The following is an 18,399-nucleotide window of genomic DNA, read 5'->3' as shown; positions in this document are numbered from 1 at the left end:
TGGCCTAAATACATCACCTCACATTTGTCTGGTTTGAAAACCATCTGCCACTTTTCCACCCAACTCTCCAGTCTATCTATATCCTCCTGTATTCTTTCATAGTCCCTTACGCTTTCTGCTACTCCACCAATCTTCGTGTCATCTGCAAACTTGCTGGTCATACTAACCATGCCCTCTTCCAGATCATTCATGTATATTACAAACAACAGTGGCCCCAACACTGACCCCTGTGGAACACCACTGGAAACCTTTCTCCATGTCGAGAAACTCCCTTCAACTACTACTCTCTGTCTCCTGTTGCTCAACCAGTTCTTTATCCACCTAGCTAGAACACCCTGCACACCATGTGACTTCATTTTCTCCATTAGTCTACCATGGGGAACCTTATCAAATGCCTTACTAAAGTCCATATATATGACATCAACAGCCCTTCCTTCATCTCTCAACTTGGTCACTTTCTCGAAGAACTCTATTAAGTTGGTAAAGCACGATCTCCCCCGCACAAAATCATGTTGCCTATCACTGAGAAGCCCATTCTTTTCTAAATATAAATAGATCCTATTCCTCAGTACCCTCTCCAACAACTTCCCTATCACTGACGTCAGGCTCACTGGTCTGTAGTTACCCGGAATATCCCTACTACCCTTCTTGTACAGGGGGACAACATGAGCAACCCTCCAGTCCTCCAGCACCTCACCTCTATTTAAGGATGCCACAAAGATATCTGTCAGGGCCCCAGCTATTTCCTCTCTTGCCTCCCTCAGCAACCTGGGATAAATCCCATCCGGTCCTGGGATTCGTCCACCTGAATAACCTCTAGCCTACCCAACACATCTTCCCTACTTATGCCAACATGATCCAGACTAATCAAACTTCTACCTCTCATCTCAAGATTCATGTTCCTCTCCTCAATGAATACTGATGCAAAGTAATCATTCAGAATCTCACCCATTCTCTCAGGTTCGACATGTAGCCTTCCTTCATTATCCTTTAGTGGACCAATCCTTTCTCTAGTTACCCGCTTGCTTCTTATATAACAATAAAATGCTTTGGGATTCTCCTTAATTCTGCTTGCTAAAGCTATTTCATGACCCCTTTTAGCCCGCTTGATTACTCATTTAAGACTTGTCCCACTCTTCTGATATTCCTCCAGTGCCTGTTCCATTCTTAGCCGCCTAGATCTTATGTACGCTTCCCTTTTCCTCTTGGCTAGTCGTACAATTTCTCCTGTCATCCACGGTTCACGAATCTTGCCCTTCCTACCCTTTGCCTTCAACGGGACATGCCTATCCTGCACTATCTTTAACCTATCTTTGAAAGCCTCCCATATATAAAATGTGGACTTCCCTTCAAATAGCTGTGTCCAATCCACACTTCTGAGCTCCTGCCTAATTTTGATATAATTAGTACTCTTCCCATAGGACCACTCTCTTCTTTATCTACGAGTATTCTAAAGCTTACAGAATTGTGGTCACTGTTCCCAAAGCAATCCCCCACCGCAACTTCTACCACCTGTCTTGGCTCGTTCCCCAGTACCAGGTCCAATATGGCCCCTTCCCTCGTTGGACTATTGACATACTGCTCTAGAAAACTTTCCTGGACGCTTCTTACAAATTCTACCCCATCCAGACCTCTGACGCTAAGTGTATCCCAGTCAGTGTTGGGAAAATTAAAATCTCCCATCATCACTACCCTATTGCCTCTATAATCTGTTTACCTATTTGTTCTTCTACCTTATGCTCACTGTTGGGAGGCCTGTAATACAGCCCCAACAATGTAACTGCACCCTTCTTATTTCTCAGCTCCACCCATAATGCCTCACTACCCAAGACCTCCATACCGTGCTCCTTTAGCACAGCCATGATATCATTCCTGACCAGCAATGCAACTCCAACCCACTGCCCCCCCCTTACTTCCCTCCCTGTCCTGTCTGAAGCATCTATATCCTGGAACATTTAGTTGCCAATCATCATGCCCTTCCTTCAACCAAGTCTCTGTGATTGCAATAATGTCATACTCCCAGACACTAATCCAAGCCCTAAATTCATCTGCCTTACACACTATAATCCTCACATTAAAGTATATGCATTTCAGGCCACCAGTTCTTTTGCACTTATCTGCTCTCTGCCTACTCTTCCCTTTATTAATGCTATCTTCATGATTCTTACAGTCTCCAGTCTCCACCACTCTGCCTACTTGTTTTCTCTTTTGGTTCCCAGTCCCCTGGCATATTAGTTTAAAACCTCCCCAACAGCAGTAGCAAAACCTCCCCCAAGGACATTGGTTCCGGTCTGGTTCAGATGTAGACCATCCATTTTGTAATAGTCCCACCTTCCCCAGAACCAGTCCCAATGTCCAACAAATCTGAACCCCTCCCTCCTACGCCATCTCTCAAGCCATCTCAAGTACTGCTAACAAAGCATATAATATTCTATGGTTGATAAGTATGGGCATTGGTATATGTGAAGGGAGATTATGATGAATTTATGTAATGCACTGATTATACCTTGGGTGTGTATTTTGTACAGTTCTGTGTGTCACACTATTGAAAGTTTGTGAATACATTGGAGACAATGTAGAAGAGGTTTATGATAATAGTTTCTGAGATGAGGCAGTTCAATCATGAGGAAAGTTTGAAGAAGTAAGGTCTGTTCCCCTTGGGGAAGAGAAGAATTGATTTGATAGAAGTTTTCAAAATAATGAGAGGTCTGAGCACCACTAGTAAATGTACCAAGAGCCAAAGGGCACAGTTTTGAAGTGTTTTGCAAAACAAGCAAATGAACATTTTCACTCACTGAGTAGTTAGGGTCTGGAATGTGCTGTCTTGCAATGCCATGAAGTGACTAAAGAGTGTATTGAGCAATTACTTAAATAGAAACATAGGTGCAGGATTACAGGAAAAGGCAGGAGATTGGCATTAAGTCAAAATGCTTACAGAGCAGGTGCAGACACAAAGGGTTGAATGGCTTCCGTCTATACTGTAACAATTTTGTGATTCTGTGATCGTGTGAAAAAGTAATAAAAAAAGAGAGAAGTGCTACCAGCAGGGGGCCATATCCATCCAATTCACCTACCTGACCTCAGTGAAGAATCTGTTTGAAGTGTTTGTGCTATAATGAGGAAGAGAGCAGGGCAAGAATGACTTTACAGTGGTTGTGTAGTGATCATGGGAATAAAATTTTACACATTAGGCTCCTTCTAAACTGGGACTAGTAGTATTCATATCTTCTAGTTTGTCATCCACTGGTGCATGTTTAAAGTAATTCAGACTCTGTATTACTAGAGAATGGAATGCATTTTATTTTCCCTTGCCAGAGAGAAGTAGGTTAAACAAGCATGTGATTTTCTGAGGCTTGTAGGCTTCCACTATACTGCAGAGTGTTATTGATTGTGTGCTGGATGACAATGGTCAACTCATAAGATGCCAATATTGAAACAGATTTCACTTCTCAATTTCCAGCTGATGTGTAACACAGCATATCGTCCAGGCCAAAGACTGGATCTCAGCAGTAGCTGTGATGTCTTCATAGTGTGCCAATCTGTGGTGTCATCTGTATTTGGGTCACCGTGTAAAACTAGAGTGTGGCTCCGGGGAGACAGGACTATCTTTGGATGATGTGACTCATAATTCTTGAATGCATGCAACACATCCACACCTGGGTGCTATGTATATGGCAAAAGTCATATTGCCATTGGTAATGTGATAGAGCATATTACTCAGAAGCTGACATTAAGCTTCTATTGTTCTGATCACTCTGGATAAATCCTACAGTACTTGGCAGAGCAGATATTAAAATAATTTGTGCTCTGATGCATGTTGTAAAACCACAACATTGGAGGCACAGCCTCCTGAAGAGCAGGAGAGATGGGAAGACAATGGAGGAGAACGAGGAGGAAGGAGAGCAGGAGGACGAAGAAGGGAGGCAACAACAACACATCCCCTTTCTGGCCAGGCTGTCATGGACAATTCAGCTGACTGTGGTACCAGTGCTTGCAACTCCAGCTCACCCATTCACCAACAGCCCCTCACCTATCGAACAATCTATTACTTCCCAATTGGCCACAACATAAAATAAAAGGTTCCAAACCAGATTTATAAAACAAACCATGCCATATCACATGCAAACAAATTGCTCATATGCATTTTCTTAGTGCCTGCACCCTGTGTTTTCTAAGTTAAGAGCTGTGTCACAATTTGAACTGGTGACTGTTGTGTTGATTTGTCTTCATCGTTGTCATTCTGTTCTTTCATCCATACCTGAGGAGGTTGCTGATCTTCTGTATCTGAAGAAAGAAAAGCACAAGGATAGAGTTAAAGTGAGAGGATAAGGGTTTGCAGAATTAAGAGGTGCGAGCTCACATCATCTACAGCTTGTAACTTAGAAGAGATCATAGAAGCACCCATCACATGAAGTGGGATGTGGGGAGGAGAGTTAGATATGAAGATCTTCAATGGTTCAATGGTTTCAGCCCTACATTTGGCCATAGGCTCAAGAATAGTCTGTCCATTGGTGGCATACGCTCTATAACAGACTTTATGGGCCAACATAAATCCTGTCTTTTAAGTAAATCCCTGTACCTCACTCGTGCCCAAAATGGGACAAGATTTTAGCTTTTGACTTAAGATGGTACAATGAAAATACCACTTATTAAAAAATATAAATATCTCAATATGATACTATGATTTCCAAAATTACCTGCACTGAATAAGAGTAAAGAAATCTTCACAACATTAAAAGTGAGGGAGGCAGTATTTCATGAACTCCACATTTTATCAACTGATTTCTGTTGTTTTTCTTCAAATGTATAAATAAATAATAATAATAAAATTTTCATAAAACCTTGCATGTTAAATTGTCAATGAAATCTAGAAAGGTATCTGAAATCTTATTTCTCTGTACACACTCTGAATTTCTGGAGTAAATAGTTTAATAGTCTCCTGGAAATAGTCATAAAAACTGTTCCAAATCGATGACAGGCAATTGATCCTTCCAAATGTCCAAAGATAATCCTTCCATTTCCACTTATTTAGAGCTTATATTCATAAACAAATCAAAATTCTTATGAAATAACATTGAAATGATCATGACATTGATGAATCATGTGCTTTTGCCCGAAACGTCGATTTCGCTGCTCGTTGGATGCTGCCTGAACTGCTGTGCTCTTCCAGCACCACTAATCCAGAATTGCAAATGAGACCCCAGAGATATGACAGCCTAAAAATAATATATCTCTTTAACCCTGACTCAAGAGGTTATTTTACTTGGCGGTGGGTAAGCAGATAACTGCCACCATCCTGCCTGCCTCCCCAACAACCCCTTCCTGGGGAACAAAAATTTGACAGTTAACACATCCCAGGGAGGAACTCCTGAAGCATTCAAGGAACTCCCTGAATGATGTTCACCCACTTCCTTTCCATCTTTCTGTACATTGAACTATTTAACAAAGATTCTTCACTGTCATCCACCTGCTCTTGCCTACCGTATTAGCCATTGGGTGGTGGATATTTTTATTCAACCTGTCCAGATGTGTTCTTATCCATACCTAATGCAAATGGAAAGAACCTAGTCCGGAGGAAGGTACATTACCACTGCATGTGGGCTGTTATACTGCGGTCAATAGATTGATAACAATCTCAAGTGACAGATAATTATTCATTTAAAAATGGTGTGCAAGCTTCTGGTTTTTGGAGTCAGCTCAGGGGTGGGTATAAAGGTGGTAAACTGGACTCCCCTTACATTTAACCTGCCTGCCTGCTTTTGTGAGAACATGCCCAGTTGGAGGGGTGAGTGGGGAAGGTGTAAAATCTAGCTCTTTATGTTGTCTTTTTCCTTTCTGCTGTCTCATGATACATGTTCTGGGGGAGGCAGTGTTCGTTTCCAAGCAACACCATTCATTGGCGTTATGGCTGAATGGGAAGCTGATCCTGAGCAGTATCATGCATTGTCATGCTGAGATTGGTTATCTCCAATTCCGCTCACAGGTCAATCCGTTATGTGGTGAGCCAGAACAGTGATGGAGCAGTTCTGTATTGCTCAAAGCCTTGTTTAATGCAAGTCAGGAAGCAGCAGGAAAAGACAAAAATGGTGACCTCCGTGAATTAGAAAATTCTGAAATGAGAAATTTCTCCATATAGCAAGCTTTATTGAGTCATTAAGGGTTACCTGCCTAACTCGCATGGCATATGCCTCCCAGCTCTTAATAATGGATAAATATATTTATTACTGTTTTCTCAGAATTTCATGGGACCATACTTTGAACAGACACCCCATTCTTGATATATACTGCTGCACCTTAGTTTACAGATGAAGAATTGTAGTAAATTCCAACATAGTTATTCACCACTTACTGTAAAACTGCCTTTACACCTGGGTATCTCAAACTGAAGCCTTATGGATGTTAGAAAAGCCAAAAAAAATTGCATTCATAAATATGTAAAATATTATTTATCATTTAATGAAATACATTTAAATTGAATTCTCTTGGAAAGGCAGTGTCCCTTGAAGAGCTCCAGATTGTGACATTTCCAAGTAATTGAAATTTTGTTTGCTTTCATTATATATACTTTGAATGCACCAAAAGTCACAGAATGTATGCCCTACACAAGATTTCACATTGTTAAACTGTATGAGGGAATTCTTTTGGATGGCATGTAATTGGATATTACTGGGTGATTAAATTACACTGGCTACCTATTGATTGAATTTCACTGGGTGCTTCATGTTGGGATCACACAATGTGCCTTGTGATGGGATTACACAGGGTAGTGCATGGTGGGATCACACTGGGTGCTGTTGATAGGATCACATTGGGTGCTGTGTGATGGAATTACACAGGGTGGTGTATGCTGGGATCACACTGGGTGCTGTGTAATGGGATTGCACAGGGAGTTGTACAATGGGATTACACTAGGTGCTGTGTGATGGAATTACAGAGGGTGGTGTATGATGGGATCACACTGGGTGTTGTGTAATGGGATTACACAGGGAATTGTACAATAGGATTATACAGGGTGCTTTGTGATGACTGCACCAGTTCATTTAAATAATTTGATTCTGATGTAGCAGTTTGGAAGTAGTTCCCATAACTTAGATTTTTTGTCAGTGTGAAAGTAATAGATAAAAGTGCTTGTGTAGGAAATGCAAAGGTGAAGAGATAAGAAAGACTCTGACCTAAATGAACTGGGCAGTGAAGTTAAGAAACAAAACAATGAATCAGTCATGGAAAATCTTCAAACCATAGATGCATTTAACTAAAGTAAATTGCATTCTCTAAAATAAAAATGGATTTTTAATCAAAACAAGCATACCTGTGAATAAATGTAGCTGAATACTGAACTGTAGGTTGAAATACAGGGACCTGGCAAGAGTAAGGAAATTCAAGTGAAATTTTGGAAGTGCCATAGAGAGGTGAAATGGAAGATTGAAATTGAAAGTCATCTGAGAAAGGTATAGCTGAGAATGTGGAAACGAATGAAAGGATCTATTAAAGTAAAAGATTAATTTTGAAGAGTGGTATATCGCTCAATGATAAGGAGGGAACTCTTGCCGTGGAAAATGAAAGTATGTTGCAGTCATTAAGTAAATACTTTGCATTAGATTGTGCAAAAACTTGCTGAAATTGATGAAGCAAGATATGAAATAATTGTTACATATAACAGAGGAAAAGGAATTAGTAAGTGGAATTAGCAAACATCAATACAATTGAGTTACCCTAGGCTATTGAAGGAACGAGGAGAGCAGATAACAAAGATTTCAAATTTTGAGTCATAGAGTTTGTTTCAAAATATTGGATGGGAGCCAAGGTAATATGTGTGTTCAATGAGGGAGCTACCAAACAAATTTAATTTCTATGATAGCATTGTTGAATTAGTGAGCAGAGGAAGTCCTTCTTCTGACACCGAGAAGAAATTATAGCATGATCAAAATAGATGGAAACCCAGCAAGAATGTGCCCACTACAAGGTCCGCTCTTCTCATTACTCCCTTACTTTGATTGTGTTGAAGGAATGTCACAAACTACGAATAAATTCGTGGTCAATATTTTTAGCTATATAATCAATAACTTCTTCAAAGCATTCTATGTCTTTCAAACAAATCTCTGCTGATTTTCCTCATTTAGCCTATTTAGATCCTGGGAAGCAAGATGGCTAAACCACCTGACGCCTGGAGGAAGAATACCTCATCTTCCGCCCTGGGTAACCACATGGTATCAACATTGAGTTCACCAGTTTCCTCATTTCCCCTCCCTCCAATTTAGCAACACCCTTTTGAAATGTCCCCCCTGTCCACCTTCCTTCCAACCCATCCACTTCACCCTCCACTCCAACCTATCACCTATCATCATCACTACCTCCCACTAGCATCTACCTATCACCTTCTAAGTTATCTTCTCCCAAGCCCCACCCTCCCTCCTATTTATCTCCCAAGCTCCTCCCCCTACCCCCACATTCCTAATGAAGGGCTTATGCCTGAGACAACCACTCTCCTGCTCCTCAGATGCTGCCTGACTTGCTATGCTTTTCCAGCACCACACCTTTCAACTCTGACTCTGCAGCCCTTGCTGTCCTCACCTGTAAGAGAGAGTTTGAGGACCAGGATCTAAAAACTGAGACTAAGATAATGGTCTAGTGTCAGGAAGACTCAGTCCAGGATGTGAGTGCGAAGATACAGCACAGTATTGAGTGAGCAATGCACAGTCAGAGGAATGGGTCTGATTTTTCATTACTGAGACTGAGTGTGGAGCAGGCCAAAAAAGGAGGAAGAATTTCCACCTAGGAATGGGACAGATTTATCTGTGTGCTTCCAAATTTTTTGAGCTGATAATATATTCAAATGAGAGTAAAACGCCAAATTGTATTGGAGTGTTGGAAGTTTTGAAGCCCATTTGGGATCTTCCAGGCTTAAATTTTGGGAGACCATTGTTAAAAGCTAAATGGACAGCTCTTCCACTCTCTGTAACCCAGGACCGAGTCCACATCAGCTGGAGATGTTGCACACTGGGCAAAAGTCAGTACCAAATTCCAGTTACACATCCCAAAAGAGTACCCTGCAGAGCATCAGGGGGAGAAGGGATGTCCTGTTTCTGAGAGGTGGCCACAAGAGGCCACCCTGAGTCACCAAGACAACCAGGACTGTGTTGGCTGCAGAGGTCAGTGTCTTTGGGAGCATCAGTGGACACTGGAAAGCGGCTGGATGATCTCTTGTACACCTCCAAGGTTAATGCCATTGTCTACTCAGTGCCTCATGCCTTATAATTGAATTGGCACAGGACTGCCACACACAAGTTTGGATGCCAAGCAAACCTATTAGCTCCTTTGTGTGTAATCCCTCATTGCATCAAACTACACTGTACTACTTAAAGCACAGTGTCCCTGCATCTCTCCATTCTGTAAGCATTCACAATTAAAACAGAAAAGGAGCCAAAACATTTAGCAGCTCATGCAGACTCAATCAACTGAATGGCTTATTTCTACACCCTGGAGATTCTACGATTTCAGACAGTTTCACTTGTTCTCAGATCTTGCCACAATCTGATTCTCATGAGCCAATCTGCCTTGCCTCACTTTTTTCCTCAGTGGCAGTGTGTGATACCTCAACATCCCCACCAAATTCTTTTGTGGTCAAGCGACCATGGGTCCATCATTGGATATTCTAAATTGACCCAAAGCCAGAGGAATCAGGCCCAACAGAACATTGGCCAAACTAAACAGCAGCCAGCAGCTTTCAGCTGCAAGGAATCTTGAAAACCAAGATCAAAGAGGTTACAATGGTTCAGGAGGAACAAGTTACACACACAGCCTGAGGGATATACGTGGAGAGGTATCGATCAGACTTCCAGGCAGTGTTAGAGGAAGTGCGCACTGGCTTGGCAACTGTGAAGGATACTGGTGTGACCCCATTGGATGCTTTGAACTCCACTCATAATCCTACGGGCCAAAACCAATTGGTGAGGAGGATAAAAACAGACAACTGGAAGCCACCACCTCAGCGAAGACTTAGAGCAAGACTTGTGGAAGAAAACCAAGAAAACCCAGGAGAAGATCCATCCTAATCTGAAAGACCCACCTTTCTGGAAGAGAGTCAGCCCTATGTCAGAGAGGAAAAAGATTCAGATGGCCCAGCTCAAACACATAGATGATTGTGGGTAATACCCTTTCTCAGATAGATAGAGTTAGTTGGAGAATAAATATTGTGCGAATTTGGAAAATGCTGAGATGGTGTTTCTATTAAGGAAAAGTTTGTTAAAAAATAGAATTGAACTGCAAACCGAATTCTGTGTCCCTTTGTCTGCCTCACTGACAGGAGCACATGGGTAAAATGTTTTAATTCATAAAGTGGTCAAAGTGTCCAAAACACAGACAACAACTTTGCCCATCTGAGGAGACAGGTGGCTGTTGGATCTCTCCTCCTCTAAATTCTCACCCCGACATTGAACGATGTGGTATGCAGCAAATAATGACTAATCTAGAGACCCTGTCCAACAAATACTGAAGCGCTCCTCCTGCGTACTCTTAGCAATGGAAATGCATCTTCAGAAAACCAACTGTCTGTTCAATGATGGCTCTAGCATGTGCTGCACAGTATCACTGTTTGCCATCAGTCTTAGGTCTGAGCCATGCTTTGTGGTGGGTGCCCCTTATTACCCATGAACAAGATTTTGAGATGATATTGGATGCACAACATTCCAGGAACCTGGAAGTTGTGTAGAATATGAATGTTGTGACAGCTCCCTGGATAGTGCACATACATCTGCAGGAATTATTGCCTGTGGTCACAAACAAGCTGGAAAACATAGGAATGAAACTCTTTCATTGTTAGGAATCTAGCTGGCTGATGCCATAAAGCTCTTAATGCTATTGTGACCTAACTCAGTGATGGCTGCAGACCCCCATGACTTGGGCAATTTGGCTGTTTGGGCACATGGTGAACTGGATAAACTGAATTGCTTTCTTATAAAGGGCTTTGGTAACCTCACAAATGCACCTTTGTGCTGATGATTGGAAGATGCCAATGGATTTCCCAAATGAGCTTTGAAGTGAGCTGGTTGAAAAGCAGTTCAATGTTGCTGTCCCACAGACATAATGCTGCCTCCCAAACTGATCTGTCTGCCGAAAGGTTGACTGCGCATAGACTTGTACAACTTGCAGAACCCACAACTGGTTCTCCCTGATGCTGCCACATGTACCATATTTATGTTTCTACTTTGTGCTAATTGGTTGATGCACACAAAGCAATTTATTCACCAAGTACTTTGTGCATCCTGCACAACTCTCAGCTTCCTGACAATTGCTTTGTATGCATGTGTGAAATAGCACAAAGTGAAGCTATTTGCCCTTCATTACCTTCTGCAATGCGGCCCTTACACTTAGAAAGAATCAGAAAGCATAACGGCTTCATTGCGAAGTTATTAACTTTCACATGCAGGGACCTGTGATTGGTTCTGCAAGGCTGATTGTGCATTAGCACTACCATTATCACTGAGAGTGGATCTCAGCTTCCCTTCTTATGAAAGGTTATTGATTGGCTGGATAAGGTGGGGAAGTAATGGTTTGTAATTTTTACAACTTATTTTTATCTTTCATGTTCCTTCAAAGCATGTCATTAAGGTAGTCTAAAGAAGAATCACTAGACTCAAAATGTTAACTCTGACTTCTCTGCACAGATACTGCCAGACCCATTGAGTTTCTCCAGCAATTTCTGTTTTGTTATGTTTCAGGTTTCCAGAGTCCAGTTGTTAGTTTTGTTTCAATCATTAAAACAGAGGTAATATAAGCTATATTTCCAGTTTCTGTTTGTGTTGCTTCTCTTAGAGTGTGTTTGTTTCTCTTGTCACATGCAATCAACTCTGGGATTCTTGCTTTTGTACTATGCATTTTCAGACTCAGTCTTTTGGAACTCGGTTTTGTACAACATGGTTGTGGCAAACTTCACTTTTGATTATTTTCCCCCTCTACCCTGCATTTTTCAAGCACCATTTTGACCCAGTTACTGTGGGTGGCCTGAACTCTGTCCTTCTTCAAAATCACCCTGTGCATATCTTCTATTATTTCCCTTGATATTCCTGCTCTTCCTTCTGAACCCATTGTCATTGAGATGGCAATGTCCACAGCTTCACCATTACAGCATCCCTCATTCAGTTCACAGCCTTCTTCGTCCCCAGCATACCACATAACCTCAGTGTGTAGCTTTCTTAATATTCAGCTCTCATTCATTGTTGCCCCTTCTACAATAGCTCTGACACCCCCCTTTCAATCCCAGTTTGCTGCCTCCATTCCCCAGGATTCTTCCAACTTGACATCTTCAATTTGTTTTCCCTTTTCTTTTGCATTCCATCTACCATTCTGTGAAACCGTTTACTGGTGTCACTTTAAGGTAGAACACCTATTTAGGTTAATTTATTTTAATCGCATTTTAATATTTAGTCATGTTTGCCTGCCCAGGTCAGATTTATCTTAATAAGCAACTTTGACTGTCTCACATAGGCAGGCTATTGAGCTGGTCTGTCTAACAGTGTAATAATCCCCCAATTGCAAGAAACCTGACTGATCAGGAATGTGCCTTCTCATGAGCTGATGAACATCCAGAATCTTCAGCATCAACACTGGAGGCATTTGCACAATGAAATGTCTTGTTTCTGAAGGAATGAAGTAATAGATTAATAGATTACTCTCCGAAGCATGGAGGAAATGGACTACCCTACGCAATACTCTCCTGTACATATAGTCAGGATTTTAAACACGCATTTCCCAATTTTGACGAACAAAATTGTGCCTGTGAATGTAGTTCCAGTAGACTGAGGTGTCGATGGGTGTTCAGATGTTTTCCTTACCAACTTGCTCAGCAATGGAGCAGATGGGACTTGAACCTAGGCCTCCTGGCTCAGAGATAGTGACACTGCACCATGCCACAACAGCCCCTGTTAATAAGTATTCATGACATTTTAGTGAAAGCAAAACTGATGCTGACTCGTCTGAAACATTCTGAAAATTTTAACTTAATGTCAGGAAACAGAAATTTTGATTCCACTCTATTAAATTCCCCTGACTTCTCTTATAAATCTTTGGAATGGACTTAGAAAATTCAGCCCACCATCTTTCAGGTGCGACATTAAACCAAGGCTCCATCTACCCTCTTATGTAAAAGATTCCAAGTTTGAAGAAGAATGGAAGATTTATTTCCAGTGTTGCGGCCAGTATTTACTCTTGATCAACATAACATCACAGGCATTTGTGGTGTTGCTGCTGTGCCCAAATTGGCTGCTACATTTTCTATTTTACATTAATGGCTACACTTCAAAGATACTTATGCTTTCTTTAAAGCACTTTCAGATTTCCTGAGCTCTTGAAAGTCACAATGTAAATTAACACTTTTTGTAAGATAGTAGTTCCTCCTACTATCATGTTGAAAACTGATGGTGACTTTAACCAGCTGCACAAGAATTATATTTCCATATAGTGACAGCTAGTTTTCTGGGCTTCAAATTGTGCTGCATGGATACTAAAGAAAGGAAACAAGGATCAAAAAGTCTGCTAGGTTTGTGGCTGTTTTACAGTACAGACAGGAGGACCACCCTGATACAACACCATTAATGGGAGGAGATTTCAAAGCACCATATCTGCTTCTGATTTACCATGCTAGATTTTCCTTTTAATGTGCCTTCCAGTTCTTTCGAACAAGGACATCTACATAAAAAATTCCATGTAACATGTAACATACCTCAACGATGTTTAAATGCTTTGTCAGAATACTCAAAGTAGAGGCAATACACAAAAATGAATAATTACAAATAAAATATTCATAAGCAGCTACATTTACAAAATTTTGCATGATAAATATTTAATTTAAAAAATTCACTCGAACCAATGCATCCAGAATGAATCCTGATGCACTAATTAATAAGAATTCAGACACCAGGCTATTTATCAGGATTGTCTCTTTCATCTGATTTTGGTCAGGGTGCAATGCGATTGATGACTAATCTGTCCCATCACAGAGTGGGCTGGTTCTGAAGAGATATATATCAGAATGATGTCAGTCCAGAAGAAATTTTTTATTAAACACTAATTCATTTGCAACATGCTTGGAAAATGCAATGGAGAGATTCTGAAAGCAATAAACCGATAATACCACTGCAGACTTAAGCTCAAGGGAGCCTGCCTTAGTTTCACTTTGAAAGGATTTCATCATGGAGGACTTTTCCTCCTTGCCAAGCAGATTTTATGTCAAGTGAGAGCATTTGTGTTGACAGGTTATTAAGAGACAGATTGTGGCAAGAGGGAATGATTTAGGGAGGCTGGAGGTTAGATGAGCTACAGCTAAAATTTGAGTCTCCATTATATCTTAGAAAATTGGAACAAATGCAGTTGGGATCTCAGCAATCAGTTGTGGTCAAGGTAAAATCCAGTAGCACAATCATCATGGCAGGCCACAAAGAATCTCTGGCTGTAAAATTTATGTATAGTATTGCAAATTCATCTCACATTTTACTGTATATCCTAATGTCACTAGCATTTGAAGTTGTAGTCGAAAATATGGTGAGTGTGTGCATTTTTTTTTGGCCTTTTGGATAAGAATAGCAACAACCTGTCTGAGCATTTCCTGGTAATAGTTTTGCTTTGTTCAGAGTGACTGACGTCTCTCCAAACAAACAAGTCTGTAAAATTAGGTCTAAAGATTAATTAGTACAGGACCACGGTTGACTTTGATATTAACATTGTTATTTACTCACAGTTTGACCTAGGAGAGGTGACATTCCTTAAATCAGAATTTACCTAGAACAACATTACTATATACATTTGTATAAAATTAATCTCTGAGTTATTTCAATTGAGGTATTTATACAGTTACCTAAATATATTAAAATAGAGTAAATTATTGAATTTATTAAAACAAAGGCTGGATAAGTGGGCTGTTGTTCTGATCTCCCTACATTATGAGTTTGATAAAAAAAAATTCAGCCAGCAGCACAGGCAATTAAATGTCTTATCTGTATCAAATTTTAAATTAATAATCTATTAACCAGGTTTCTTATCAAATATAATTATTGGTTTATTAACAAAAAAGCTTTTAAATGAAGATTCAATAATTAGTTAACATCACAGTCAGAAATATAAAAGTACAAATGATTACACATCTAAACATTCCCAAAATGTATACATGCATAAATACTCCTCAGGAAAAGTGAACAACAAATGGATTTTTCTGCAGTAATTTCGTGTCTGTAAAAAAACCCTTTTAACAATGAGCTGCTCTTGAAAGCCGAAGGATAAAGTGTAGCATGTTCCAAAGTATGCCACTCTGAAGTTCTGACACGTTTGGTCAAATGACTAGTTATGCATAGATGGCTGTGGAATCTTTCAGACAGAGCTAGCTCATAAAATGCAATATTGGAAATTCATTCTTTCAGAAAAACAAATAAGCTTCATTGTGAGCTCAGGAAAAGGGTCTTATTTTCAGAAATGTGAGAAATCAGTGTGCAGCCCTTCATCAAAGAGTTCTTCTCCCTCCAGTGAAGACCAAATACCAAAGCATTCTCTGACAAATCATTCAAACAGCCATTGCAGGAGTCTGCAGCAAAGCAAGTAGTAATCACCAGTCAAGTGACTTCTGGGAAGTTTTGTTTAAAAAAATTCCAATGTCCACTGTTCTTTCACTGACCTCTAATGAAGAAACCACTTCAGGTGAATCTTGATACAAATCAATTCTTTTCACAATCCTTCAGAAATCAAGTCCTCCAAGAAATATTAAAAATGAAGTGCATTTGTAGCAATATTATAATCTCTCTCAGTGATTTCCAGGTTTTTGGACCTTTTACAGAAATTTCTAGTTTAGCATACCATTTGCAGAATGGTCTTAGCATACCCTTTTCCAAGGAGTAGAGGGAGAGGTACAAAATGAACTTACTCTGTGAATTGTAGATACATGAGAGTGCAGATACTGGGCCAGCCTACACTGAATATAAACTACAGAAATGAGTAGACTTGAAAGCAGTCATTTCTGTCAATCACTAGGCTGATCTTTACCAGAAATCGGCTAGGTTTCAATTTTGGGGGCAAGAGTCTGGTGTTGGAAAAGCACAGCAGGTCAGGCAGCATCTGAGGAGCAGGAGAATTGATGCTTCAGGCAAAAGCCCTTCTTCAGTGCCCTTCACTTTCTATTAGGCCTCAATTTTGGCAAATTTCACTTGGGGGGGGGGGGGGGGGGGGGTTGCGGTTTCTCTCCATGATTGCTTGTGAGATTTTCAATGCCATTTCCTAAAACTTGCCCTCATTTGCTATGTACCATGGCTCTCTGGCGCCCCAATTGTCATATCTCCCCTCTCACCACAGGCAAAAATTTTGTCACTGTCAGGGCTTGCTAAGATACTGGCACCAGCACCCTATTTACGATATAGTTGTAGACCAGGTCAAGTGTTGAGAGTCCATAGCATTCCATACAGTTCGTGTGAACTGCCCAGGACACAAGAACAAGATAAATTGGGAGAAAGTGAGGACTGCAGATGCTGGAGATCAGAGCTGAAAAATGTGTTGCTGGAAAAGCACAGTAGATCAGGCAGCATCCAAGGAGCAGGAGAATCGATGTTTCGGGCCCTTCTTCAGGAATGAGGAAGGTGTGCCAAGCAGGCTAAGATAAAAGGTAGGGAGGAAGAACTTGGGGGATGGGCGTTGGGAATGCGATAGGTGGAAGGAGGTTAAGGTGAGGGTGATAGGCCAGAGAAGGGGTGGGGGCCGAGAGGTCATGAAGAAGATTCCAGGTCAAGAAGGCGATGCTGAGTCCAAGGGTTGGGACTGAGATAAGTTGGGGGGAGGGGAAATGAGGAAGCTGGAGAAATCTGCATTCATCCCTTGTGGTTGGAGGGTTCCTAGGCGGAAAATGAGGCGCTCTTCCTCCAGGCGTCGTGTTGCCATGGTCTGGCAATGGAGGAGGCCAAGGACCTGCATGTCCTTGGCAGAGTGGGAGGGGGAGTTAAAGTGTTCATCCACGGGGCGGTTGGGATGGTTGGTGTGGTGTTCTCTGAAACATTCTGCAAGTAGGCGGCCTGTCTTCCCAATATAGAGGAGGCCACATCGGGTGCAGCGGATGCAGTAAATGATGTGTGTGAAGGTGCAGGTGAATTTCTGACAGATATGGAAGGATCCCTTGGGGCCTTGGAAGGAAGTAAATTGGACCTGCCTTTGTACCAGGGATTTGGAAGTTCTGGTGAATGGGTGGTGAAAAGGAATGTCATATTTTTCCTTTAGAACTGGCAGACAGAAGACCACATAACAGACCTTTCCAGCCTGGTCGATGTTGAAACCCAAATCAGTGCTGTTTACCAGGTCTAGAGATAAGCGCTAAAGATTCCACAAGAAGGACCTTCTGCAGTCTGCAACCATCTTCAGTCTGCAACCTCTCATTTTCTCTGTTACTGCACCATGGTCTACCACTCTCACTATTAATTGTAACATCTTCCCTCACTCACTTTCACTCACCCCAACCCCACACTACTAACCCTGTATGAACTTTGCTCTGTTTATTCAGGCCATTGGGGCACATTAGAACATAGAACATAGAAAAATACAGCGCAGTACAGGCCCTTCGGCCCTCGATGTTGCGCCGACCAAAGCCTACCTAACCTACACTAGCCCAATAACATCCATATGCTTGTCCAATGCCCGCTTAATGGACCATAAAGAGGGAGAGTCCACCACTGCTACTGGCAGGGCATTCCATGAATTCACAACCCGCTGACTAAAAAATCTACCCCTAACATCTGTCCTATATCTACCACCCCTTAATTTAAAGCTGTGTCCCCTAGTAACAGCTGACACCATACACGAAAAAAGGTTCTCACTGTCAACCCTATCTAAACCCCTAATCATCTTGTATACCTCTATCAAATCTCCCCAAACCTTCTTTTCTCCAATGAGAAAAGCCCCAAGTGCCTCAGCCTTTCCTCATACGATCTTCCTACCATGCCAGGCAACATCCTGGTAAACCTCCTCTGCACTCGTTCCAATGCCTCCACATCCTTCCTATAGTATGGTGACCAAAACTGCACACAATATTCCAGATGAGGCCGCACCAGAGTCTTATACAACTGCAACGTGACCTCAGGACTCCGGAACTCAATTCCTCTACCAATAAAGCCCAGTAAACCATATGCCTTCTTCACAGCACTATTTACCTGGGTGGCAACTTTCAAAGATCTGTGTACATGGACACCAAGATCCCTCTGCTCATCCACACTACCAAGTAGTCTACCATTAGCCCAGTAATCCATCTTCTTGTTACTCCTACCAAAGTGAATGACTTTACACTTAGCTACATTGAATTCCACTTGCCACCTTACTGCCCAGCTCTGCAACTTATCTATATCACGCTGTAACCTGCCACATCCTTCTTTGCTGTCCAGAACT

This window comes from Chiloscyllium punctatum, chromosome 25, assembly GCF_047496795.1.
Source record: "Chiloscyllium punctatum isolate Juve2018m chromosome 25, sChiPun1.3, whole genome shotgun sequence".
NCBI lineage: Eukaryota > Metazoa > Chordata > Chondrichthyes > Orectolobiformes > Hemiscylliidae > Chiloscyllium > Chiloscyllium punctatum.
The sequence above is the reverse complement of the archived record's forward strand: the minus strand, read 5'-3'. Positions refer to the sequence as shown.